At 40.2% G+C, this 12659-nt stretch overlaps 1 long non-coding RNA gene across 1 annotated transcript; it reads left to right on the top strand.

The window, feature by feature from the left end:
- Positions 1-2276: 2276 nt before the first annotated feature.
- Positions 2277-4386, top strand: LOC142905075 (uncharacterized). The gene is made up of 3 exons (XR_012929494.1): positions 2277-3475; positions 3611-3716; positions 3889-4386. It is a non-coding gene; the product is annotated as an uncharacterized LOC142905075 (long non-coding RNA).
- Positions 4387-12659: the final 8273 nt, after the last annotated feature.

The raw sequence follows: 12659 nt of genomic DNA, 5'->3' as shown, positions 1-12659 counted from the left end.
ACTTGCTAGGGTCATCAACCTTTTGCATGGCTGCAGTACAACCAATGCGCCAGCAGATGACCTCCACGTTCTTAATGAATGAAGCTTCGAGTAATGAACCAATTTTCAACACAATAGTCCAAAAGGGTTTAAAGCCTCATGAAGCCTCGTTTGGACATCACTAATCAGGACAATAACCCTCATTTTCAACGAGTCTAACTCAAAATCGTTTTGTTTATTTGTTTGGTTAAGTCCATCGACACACGGCCGCGATCTCCGTCGTTCAGAAATAAAAGTGATTTTGCGCAGGCGCAGCGTTTTGACAGCCACTAGGAAGGCAGTATTTGATGCGTCATTAATAACGAGGCAGAGTTGAATAAAACAGGTTTGCACAAGAAAGTGAAACTCAGGACGGGGGTCAGTCGTAACAGTAACTGCAGTCCACGGTCAGTTTTCGGTGTCATAATCTGACATTCATAACAAAACCAAGACATAGTATAATTATTTGGACATTGTTATTGATTTCTGATATTCTTACTTATTTGTTGTCACAATTCCCGGTGTCGTTTAATAAGTTATTTTTAAGACCATGTTTCACCCAACATGATTTAACCACTAAACTAAAGCAGTAAATCAATATAAAGTTCATAAAGAACAAGGAAACATGACAGAACACCACTGAGTGATCCGTTGGTTGAACTTTGTTGCACATTTATTAGCCTTACAAATTGTTGTTGTTTGCTATTGCCCTGTTCTGTGTTCCACTTTATACATCTTTATACATATATATCTTTATATGTGATTTTGTGAATTCATTATAGGAATAATACCTAAAACTGTTGCTTCTATTGTCCTCTATAACCATGTCGAATTTGCGTCTTTCTGAGCATTTGTGTAAATATTTAAGAAAACGACATGTCGATTGATGTGTTTGCATCTAATATTTGGGGACTGTGACGACATGTCATTGCATTTTCACAAACATTTCCAAAGTTTCATTCACGGCACATCTCACTCTTGATCTAGAATGAGGTTGGTTCCTATTGACAGTGTTCGTGCTTGCAGCATTTTATGTGTTGTATCAGACCCAACTAATGAATAAGGAACTTGTGGTTACAACTGGCTTCTGTTTAATCAATTTAAAGGTCACACTGCTACAATTTAATGAGGACAAAGAGTAATCTAAAGGAAATCAAAGGTCAATGATAACACAACCAAGTTTTATGCTTTACAAAACGCAATGCATTATTTACCATTAGGCTCCAGGCAGATGGTGGAAAAATATAATTTTGTATCTAAGAAGAAAAACAGATCCATTTTAGGTTGAAGGTGTGGTTTATTGGTGGGCCACTCACAGAGACAGACATACACAGGTGGCAAAGGTATTCACATTCTGTTCTGAAATAAAAGTACAGATACTTGTGTAAAAAAAAAAAAAAAAATCTGGTAAAAGTAAAGATACTTTATTTTTTAATCCATCCATTTTCAATAACCACTTAATCCTGAGTTTAGGGCCATTGGGTTTATTTATTAAATAATTTATACTTATATCAATCCAATTATGCAGCTGGATTTAACCAACTGCAGAACTTGGGTGAATTCCAATTCGTCCCTTAACCCTCAATCTCAAAAATGCGCGCTCCCGCAAGGTGCAAGTGCTGTCCCGATTCTAAGGACGTCAAGTTGAGGGACGGAGCTCAGAGAGCTCCTCCCCAGTTCCAAGTACTTCTTCCTCCAGGCAGGACACTCTGTGGTGAGATAGTTTTTCTGACCTCCTGTAAAAGCTTCATTGTTATCCCACTTGTGTTTGGTGATGACAGCCTGCGGTCTTGCAGCGACCCACGACTCTGTCTTCAGGTCCAATGATATGAAGTCTTCTCCATCAAACCCAAACTGGTCAAAAGCATCAACCTCTCCAGTCTCATCGTCCCACTCACAGCCGTACATCCTCTGGAAAAGATGAACACCTGAAAGAGAGAGGGGGCGGGGTTAGATTTGGTTTGAAGTGATTTTCATGTCAATAAAAACAGTTTCAACAAGAAAAACATCTCAGAATGAGCCGAAGACAAAAGTGTCTCCACAAAAAGCTGCCAGCTCAACTTGATGATGCAACAGTCGGCCCTACTGTTCTACTTCTAGAGGAGAGCAGATCGCGCGACAACCCATGTAGTTTTCGCGTGTTTTCAAAGAAAACAACAATGAAACAAAACATCGATACTTCGAGAATCGATGTGTGTAAAAAAAAGAAAAATAATAATAAAGCGAACTGCTGGCATCATACAAAATGCAGGTATTTAAAGTATAGATGCATTTTGTTCATCATAGTTTGAGATTCTAAGTGAAATCTGTTTTTGTTTGACGGCCGACCTGAACAGCGTTGAAGCCGATGCGTCACGTTGATGTTTCACAGTAAAGTACAGCACACATAAATACAAAATACAGCACATTGTGTGTTATGATGAAAATCAACCGGATCCACCGTGTTTTTACACCAATGACTTCCTGTCGGAACGATCCTACCTGCTGCGATTGACGCAGGAGGGACGCGGCAAGCGTCAAAGAATGAATTCTGGCGTTCTTTTCCAGCGGTTCGCGTTTTACTGCTTCTGGGACGCTTCTGAAACGCGGACGCTCTGCGCCTGGTGTAAACCTGCTCGTTGACTTTAGTGGCCGCGTTTCACTGCGTCAACGCGGACTGGGGGCAGTAAAGCGCAAAACCACGGCTACCGAATGAATCAACTTCCTGTCTGCGGACCATATTTAAACGATTCTCACTGTTTCGGGCAACCAGAAAGTGGATCAACATGTATAGGTCACTCGTTTTAATGCTATTGCAGCTCGCCCGTATGGTCGGAAGTCGTGGACAAAACCGGTTAATGTTCCTAGAGCGACGACTAAAGAGAAGAGCAGCATGGAGAAGAAAGAGGGCTGCAGCATTTGTTTCTGCTCTGATAGCCGCGGAACCAGAGAGAAGCGTATGGATCCGAACAAGGAGCAACGACTGGTGGGACAGAGTGGCGATGACTTCTTTTTCGGACCAACAGTGGCTGGCAAATTTTCGGATGCAACGTCGGACATTTAATCTCTTGTGTGGGAAACTGCGACCATTGCTTGAACGAAAAAACACGCTAATGCGTGCGGCCATACCACTGCAGAAGAGGATTGCTGTGGCAGTTTGCTACCTTGCTTCGGGTACTGATTTTAAAACTCTGTCCGAGTTGTTTGGCATGGGCAAAACAACAGTGTCCATTTGTGTGTGGGAGGTCTGCTGCGCTATATGCACAATCCAGAACCACTTCGTGAGTTTGCCCCGAGGAAACAGGCTGCGGGAGATTGTGGATGGATTCGAGGATAGATGGGGGTTTCCACAATGCGGGGGAGCAATACATGGCTCCCATATTCCAATAACTGCACCCTCCACCAGCGCGAAGGATTACTTCAACCGCAAAGGGAGTCATTCCATCATCCTTCAAGCTGTTGTGGATCACCTTTCTAGGTGAGTAAACAAACAAACACACACACACAAATGTACATTTTTGAATTACATGGAGTTTTCAATTACATAATGAGTTGTATGAATATAATGTGTAGGTCAGCAAAGCTAATCTACTTGCATGTTTTCAATCAACAGATTCACCAATTTCACTGTTGGATGGCCTGGCAGTGTACACGATGCAAGAGTGCTAAGGAACTCCACATTGTTTGAACTTGCTGAGAGTGGCAACCTTTTCCCACCGGTAAGGCATACAATTGTGAATTTATTGTAGAATATCTCAAAATAGCAAAATTGTAGTTATGACAGCACACTAGCGAAATGCACTGTATGTGCTTTATCTTACTGTTTTCACCACATGTGAAAAACATTACGTTAATGTGAAAAATGTTTTCTTTCTAATTCTTCCCCTTCAGGACACACGAGAAATTGGAGGCGTACAGGTGCCACTGATGCTGTTGGGAGACCCTGCTTACCCTCTAATGAGCTGGCTGATGAAGGGATATGCAGACGACGGACATCTCACAAGAGAGCAGAGACACTTCAACTACAGACTGAGCCGTGCACGCAGGACAGTTGAATGTGCTTTTGGGAGACTGAAGGGTAGATTTCGGTGTCTACTGAAAAAGATGGACATCAGCGTCGCAAAGGTCCCTACAGTTGTCATCAGCTGTGTTGTCTTGCACAACTTGTGTGAGTCACAGGGTGATGCCTTTCTCGATGAATGGAGGAACGAAATGGATGAGGCAGCTGAATTGGGAGAACAAGACTCAGAGTTTCAGATGCATCCCGAGGAAAATGAAGAGCCACATAATACTAGACGTGCTCTCTCCGCATATTTTACTGAGAACCCGATTGTGAGAATAACATAGGAAGTTCTGTTTGTGTTTCAATAAAAACTTACTAAACTTTTACTTGTGCAGAAATTATTTTACTTATTACAGTTATTACACTACACCTTACACCAGGGGTCACCCAAAGACCTCATGCAGACCCGTTTGAGAAATTGCACAGCTCGTTGAGCTGTGTCTAAAATTCAATTTTATCCAACCTTGTTAAGTCATTTTTGATAATTATTGAGAACTCATGAGCTTGACAAGTGTCTTCACATAGAAGAGTATCATTAATAATAATATATTACACAGTTTGTTATTTCAGGAGAATCTAGCAAACTGGTAGCCCTTCATACGGCTCAGGACCCATGAAGTAGCTCTCAGATTGTTTGGGTGACGCCCATGAACATTCAAATGGAAACAATACATGAGTATGTCTTTTCACATTGTTGCTGCCACCCTTTTTTTAAATAAAAAATGCAGATGTCTTGGTTTGTGCAGACGACTTTCCTATTCAAAGGGCTCTGGCAAAGGGTGTGCCAATTCCAGATGCAGACCAAAGAACTATTGGGGAAACACCCATGCTCATTGTAATTCAAACAACTGTTGTTATGCTGTTGTTATGAACAATGCAGATGCAGAGCTAACCAGTGCAGATGATTGACTTGGATGTAACGCCAATTTATAGATAGTTTGGGTGACGCCCATGCACATTCAAATGGAAACAATACCTGTTATAATGGCATTGTAACAGGTATGTGAGCAGATACTGGACAACACATTAAGTTTTTGAGAGGCAATAAAATGTTGAGACAAAATAAGAGATTAAAAAACTTTATTATAAAAGGTGCAAACACGCAAAAAAAAACAAAAAAAACAAAAAACACTCCACAACATGCAATGTGTAGGAAAAAAAATTTAAACTTAAGAGGACACACAACACAACACACAACAGAGTTTCTCTCCCATTACAAGTGGGTCCATGTTCGGAGGAAGTTTCCTCATCCATTTGGGGGATGGTGGGTTGGAAGTTGGATGCTGACGTGGGTGGGCATACAGGGGCATTTTGCTCATGCCCAGTGTTGGGTCTCTGTGACACAGCAAACCAAGGAATTGGGGTGCTCAGCGCAGCTGGATGTGGATGTGGTGCAAATTGTTGTATCATACAGCCTATGGAAACGTTAAAAAAAAAAACCATTTAATATTAATTAATTAATGCATTAAAAAAAAGTAACAATAATAATTTAATATAAAAAATATGAGGATAGAGAAATTATGTCACTTCCGCTTTCGGTGATTGCTGAGACGCAGCACCTGGCGACGCTGCAGCAGAGACAGATGAGAAGAGAATGACCAATTAAGCAAGAGTGGATTTTGACTCAGGAAAAAGCATCAACCTGTTATCATTACTCTTTTTCTTTCATGACGAAGGGTAACACGTCGCTGTCTGCGGTTGAATTATTTGTTATTATTTTGTTATTATTGTTATCAAGTTATTATTTTGTTGTTTATGACTGAGTGATACTGTGAATATCGTATGAATGTTGTGTATTATGTGGTTTTGTCTGAGACGGAGCGAGTTGGAGGAGATCGCTCCGCCGCCAAGTTGAGCTAAAAAAAAATAATCCTGTAGCTAGTTTTAGTCTAAAGCAGAGACACATAGTTAAAGACATTTATCTATATACTTTGAAGATTTATTGACGTTTATTTTGTTTCTGACCTGCTAATAAGCAGGTCAGGTTTTTTTCTTGGTCGGGAACTTGGATTTTGGACGTGACGAGTAGCAGCAACGGTGTGCAGGCGTGCACACACGTGAAAGAAGGACAAGATGGCGAGCCAGACCCAAGATTTCACATGGTAACTTCTTACCAAAAGGGGTAGGAGTACCAGACTTTTGAGCTGAGATTATTGTTTTGTTTTGAGCTGAACCGGGAACGGAGATTATTATTTTTTGAATCGAACTGAGAACTTTGAATTTTGACTAGTTGCAACATTCTTTTTTTTTCTTCTTCTTCTTCCTTGAACCAAATCGGACTGAGTTTTTTTTTTTATTGAACTGTTGAACCTACATTTTCAGTTGAGCAATTGATTTAAGGTGGAAAACTTTTCTTTACTTTTGTTCATCTCTGAGTGTTCTTTGAATTGTAGTGGTCCACTGTTATTTTCCTTTTAAATTTAAATTTTCTTTACCGTGCAGGGAAAGAAATTAAATGTAACTACTAAATAGAATAAATAGAAATAAAATAGGAGTCCTAAATAGTTCTGATCTAGAAAGGTCAAACAACCTAATTTACTTTAAATTAGTTCCCAAAATAGCTAAAAAGAGGGAAAGTGACTAAATTACTTTCATTTATTTTTTCTGCTTTGTGTCTTATTACTTTTCTTTTCTTTTTAATATAGAACCTGCAGGAAATGTTCTTTGTGTAATGTGGTTTTTCCATGCTTAATTTTTCTGTAGTAAACAGCCGGCTGTTTGCCGGCTGAATGTCCCTGGGTCGTCAATCTTACTCCTACTCCTCCGACCCTAGAACTGGTCCAGTAGCATAGACAGTGTTGCAACACTTGGGCTACACCTGCCTTCGCTCTAAGACAGCTGGGATAGGCTCCAGCAGACCCCCGTGACCCTGAGCTCGGAACTAAGCGGGTATGGAAAATGAATGAATGAATTCCTCCGAGAAAAAAACAGAACAGGAATAAAGACGCCACATTAGAGCTGAACTACACTCACCGAATAAACATCAACTCATGGACAAATAGTGTTGGATACAATTAAATAATTTGTTCCAATAGTTGATGGAGACATTCTAACAGAGAAGTAAAACCGAACATTTTCTCTCCATACTTTCGCTTTAGACAGAAACGATCTACATATCAGTGTATTAAAAGCTGCAGAAGATGAAGAAGTTTGTGTTGCTTACCAGCGGAGTCACAATGGCAGAGGAAGAGCAGGACAATAAGCCTCATTTTCAACAAATCAAAGTCAAAATGTTTTTGTGTATTTGTTTCGTGAAGTCCATAGGTCGCGATCTCCGTCGTCCAGAAATAACAGTGGATGATTTAAAAATAGAAATGAAACTATGTATAACACTCCATATGTTTAAGTAATATTTAGAAATATTATCAATAGTAAATACAACACAAAATTATGAACATAAGTACAATTATTATTATTATTAATAGTACTACTACTATTGTTGTTGTTGTGCAACTGTTGATGTTACAAATTATAAATTATCATTGCTACTTTTAATTATCTTATTTGTTTATCATCTTGTTTTTTCTCTTTCTACTACTTTATGAATGTAAGAAGGTTAGGCAAAATAAGTAAACCCTTCAGCCTACACGTTTTTAGTCGATGTATATTATTATAATTATTGTTTATTGCATGTACAATATTGAAAACTGGCCAAGGTAAACTCACTAAACTAAACTAAACAATACACTAAAGCAGTAAATCAATATAAAGTTCATAAAGAACAAGGAAACATGATACAGAGCAGCACCACTGAGTGACCTGTAGTTTGAACTTCGTTGCACATTTATTAACCTTAAGACGGTAAATCATATTCATATTGTTTTGTTTCCTACTGCCCTGTTCTGTGCTTGTTTTTGAACATACACCTTTAAATGCAATTTTGTGAATTCATTATCACAATAACCACTTAAACTGTTGCTTCTGTTGTCCTCTATATTTCTTTGAATTTGCATCATTCTGAGCTTTTATGTGAACATTTAAGTAAACTACATGTCAATTGATATGTTTGCATCTAATATTTGGGGACTGCTGAGACATGTCATTGCATTTTCACAAACATTTCCAAGGTTTAACTCAGGCTAGGCCACCACGGCAGACTTCCTAACATCTCACTCTTGATCTGGAATGAGGTTGGTTACTATTGACAATATTTATTTAGAAATATTCACCTGCACAGTCCTCACCAAAATACAGCTTGCTGAACATTGACTTTTTCTCAAATAAAATAAAATCCCCCCCATTCACTGAATTGCTATCACTGCTTCTCCTGCACTTTCACCATAATGTTTATTTGAGGTGCTGGGAACAAACAACCATTTGCAACTCACAACTTTGGCCAATGTAGCCAATTTGAGCAAGGAGACTTTTCAGTGAAAACGGAGAGTGAAAATCTGCTGATTACGTCATGGGTGATTTAAGGCTGATTCGATGTAAAAATGAGGAAGACTTTTTATTGTCTGTGAGCGTGGACTGAGATTTGATGATCCAGAAGAGTCGTTCTGATCTATTCCTTTACTTTTGCGCCAAATTACATTTGAAAAGGTGACAAGGAGCTCCCACTACTGGACAAAACATTGAGTTGCAGTTTTCTCCAAGTCAGTCAGTGTGAAGAACCTCGGAATAATTCTATGTATAATATTACCTCCCGTTCATTAAAACGAGCTGTGCGTCTTTTTTATGTTGTTACATTAAAAAAAAAAGTGATGAATGTTTGACTTTTTCTGTTGGTGTTTCATCACAAATTAGTTGAAATGTAGATTGATTACGCAGAAGAGATCATTTAGAAAAATGCTTGACAGTTCCTCCGGCTGGTCTGGTGGGGTCGCTGTCAACTGATCACCTCCTGGTGGTGGATTAGATGCGATCAAAGGGGAAACGGGGTCAAGGAACCAGTGAACCCAAACAGGTAGTTGTGCAGGTAAAGTTGGAAATGCTTGATGACCGTCTGTCAAATCTTTAACCGCCACCTTCCAGAAGAGCTTTTCATCAGATCTGAGTGAATGTTGGAGACACTGAGTCAAAATGGAATGGACTGTTCAAGCTGAGGTCAACAGAAGGTCATGGATGCCTGTCAGGGGTGCACCTTTAATAAGGCCATTTTTTTGTGATTTTCACACTGGACAGTTCAAATATCACTTGCACAATAACTGTACTTACATTGAACTATTTTTTACATTCAGATTTTTAAGATGGTTATCCTTCCATTCAGGTCTTTGCATCTGTTTTCCTGGGCATCATGGTTCACCTGGAACTCCAGGGACCGCTGGGTCAGCAGGTTTTCCAGGTTGTGACAGATTTCTAATTGTTTTGTGTGCACTTTATAAATGAACAGGACCTCCAGGCCCAGAGGGGACAGGTGGTCTTCGTGGGTTGAGAGTGGATGATCCTCCAGGCAAAGTTGTCTATACTGGTGATACTGGAGCAGGTCAACTGGGACCACACGGCACTGCTCGGCAGCCGGGGAAGACAAGTGAGCCATGGCGCACTCACACATGTTTTGGTTCATGTCTGACATATGAAGAGAGGAAGGAAAGGAGAGCCACACCCACACCATCTGATGGGGTTTGTTAAATTTTACTTTGCTTGGCAAACAACATGGGAGTGCAGTCAGACACCAAAAGCCTCAGAATTCAGTGGTTTAATTCAGGAGAATGTGTGGCTGACCTGAGTTGTTTCACTCATTTACGGTTTCACTGCATTTCCATGATAGTTTTTCACATAACAAAAGCAAAAGTTCTATAATTTCAACCTTTTCACCTTTTCCTTTTCTTCCTCCACCTCTTCCTGTTCTTCCTCTTCCTCCTCTTCCCTTGACTCTTCACTACAGTGCTAGTCAGGTTCCCAGGAGCATACTGTACAGTGAGGATGGAGTCATTAGAGAACATGGCCCACAGGTGACCCAGAACAGCCAGGTGTGGAGGGACACTCAGGACTTGGAATGGAGACTCTGTCGAAATAATTATCAATGATCCTAAATATTAATAACAAACCTCAGCTGTGTATTTGAGCAGTTTTGGTTACACTTTTTTCTAATAGTGTTGCTTCTTTACTTCTACAGTATAAGTCCATTATCAGGTTCAAAGGGTGCCCCTGCATTTCAGGCTTTGAGGGAATGAGGGGCAACAAAGGGCTGAAGAGCTTCGCTGGGCTGAAAGGAGAAACTGGAGTTATTGGCCAAACACTGTAAATCCTGCAACTTGGCTGCACTGCAACTCCATAGTCACTGGCGAGAGTTCCTCACCCCAACACACTCCTCGCATCTACACAACCATGCGCTGATGGAAACTGCAGCTGACAGCTCAGACCTCCCGGACAATGAAATCTGTTCCTCATTTTTCATCACGTCAGCCTTAAAATCATCCATGACGTGAGCAGCAGAATTTCATTCCTCGTTTCAGCTCTCCCTGCTCAGGAGACACTGGCTCATGTGTTTTGGTTCTTGGTTTTCTTTCATCAACAACCTGAAGTTTGAGCGAATTATAGGTGATGTGTGATGTATGTGATCACAGTGAATTCTCGTTCTGATTGCCTCACTCGGATGACAACCATCAGCTTCTGCTGTGTTTTGTGACGGGACGGGATAATTGGAAGCATCAACTATTAATTTCTCCAGTCAATCTTGATTTTTCCTGTTGTGTTGCCTAAGCAGTCTGACGGAACGTTGGACAACCCCAAGTGCAGAATCAGCAGCAATGCTGGTTTGCCTTCAAAATATCAACTTACTTTAAACTCGGCACTTAAAGACTTTTGCTTTCTCTTCCACCTGCCCAGGGAAAATGATGTGTTGCATTTTGAAAAGGACTAAAACAGTCAAATTAGAGAGGTTTTTTGTGAAATATGTATAATAAGAACATTCATTGTTTAACAAAGAAAGATTTGTAAACTCAGGAAGGAGTTCAGTGTTGAGCATCATTGGGAACATTGACGTTTGTGGAATCGCTGTGACTCTGCAGCATTCACAGCTTGTCGTGTCGTATTGAGGAGAAGATACAAAGCCAAGCTTCATATGAGATCGTCCATCTGTCTGTCCTTTCATCAAACTGTCCATCTGTCTGTCCAAATTAGAGCAATTCCACCTTTCATAAGGATGCAAAGCAAAACAAAGGACGTCAATCAAACATCATTGTTACTTGTTGCCTCGTTCTTCAAATCTCTCTGTTCCACAATTCAGGTACAGAAAATAGCACAACCTGGATATTTGCCATTTTACTGCTGCTGCTGCTGAGCCTAAAAAGAATGATGCACATGACCACTCCACATCTTGTATGTTGTGTGAAATATTTCTTTTTAACTTGTTTTTCTTTGTTCCTGAGTTTTTCTTCTTGCTTTCTTTTCAGCATAGGGTTTCATCAATAAAGCGTATGACTCACTTGCTTTGAAAAGTAGATTGAATCCAAGCAGTGACTTGTAGGAGAGCCGAGGACACTTTACAGTGAAAACACTTGAAATAAAGGCGAACAATCAGGATGAAGCAAGAAGGCTCACTGCCGACGGCCTGAGTCTCCATTTGACAAAAGTATTTCTCAAATCTCTGAGGTTAAATCTTAGAACAGTTAGTCGGTGTGATTGACCACATTAGAATTTTTCAATCACTCAAGCAAACTATATATTTCTGGCACATGTGGACGAAATCATTTAATTCTCCATTAATCTGCAAAAAGTCACTTGTTTATGAAACACGGCTGACAGGTGATGAGTTGGTTCTTAGGAATATCAACATTTTACAACAATTTGACAAAAAAAATCAATTATTGACAAAACTTGCTGAGTACCTCCATGTAACTGCAACAAAGTGCTTTGTTACAGAGGAAGGGTTGGGTGGAAAACCTTGATTTTCTCCTCTTCAAACAGTTTCAGTAGCTACAGGTTCAGTTCAGATTTGTTTTTACTGAATTTACAGAGCAGAGCTGGTCTGATGCTTCTCACTCTGTTGTTGCTTAGGTTTTATTGCTCTTCCTTGAATACATGTCAAACACAGATGGCAACTATTGAGCGTTTCCTTGCGTCATCTGTCCTGAATATCAACAGAAAAATGACTTCTCTTAGTTTGCTGTCACAAAAACCTCTTGAGACGTTTCCTCCAACTATTCTAAAATCAGCATGTAGTAGTGTTTGAAACTGAATCCAAACACTCAAATCCGGTCGCACTGCAACTGTATATTTTGGCCAGTAGAGGGAGGACTTGACCATATTTTCTATTAAGGTATGACGGAAAATCCCCGTGGCGCTGCGCTGATGTCTTTCTTTTCTTGGGATTTAGGGCCGGGGTGTCTATGTACCTATTCCTACATCAAAACAACTGACACAACTACTAATGGAAGCTGCAGCTGACAGCTTAGACCTCACAGACAATGAACAAAGGAAAGCAAAAGGAAAACTTTTCCTCATTTTGAATTAAATCACTCATAAAATCGGCCACCACATGAGCAGAAGAATTTCATAGTTTCCACTGAAAAGTCTCCTCACTCAGGCAACACTGGCTCAAATGTTTTGCCCTGACCTTGATTCTTTATTTTCTATTCAGCAACAACCTGAACGACTCAGTGTGACAAAAGTCTCCTCGCTCAGGCGACACTGCCTCAAACACTTTGCCTCGGCT

This window comes from Nelusetta ayraudi, unplaced genomic scaffold, assembly GCF_046127955.1.
Source record: "Nelusetta ayraudi isolate G7.1 ecotype Tasmania unplaced genomic scaffold, CSIRO-AGI_Nayr_v1 ptg000135l, whole genome shotgun sequence".
Lineage (NCBI taxonomy): Eukaryota > Metazoa > Chordata > Actinopteri > Tetraodontiformes > Monacanthidae > Nelusetta > Nelusetta ayraudi.
Note: the sequence above shows the minus strand (reverse complement) of the source record. Positions and strands in the feature narration are given on the sequence as shown.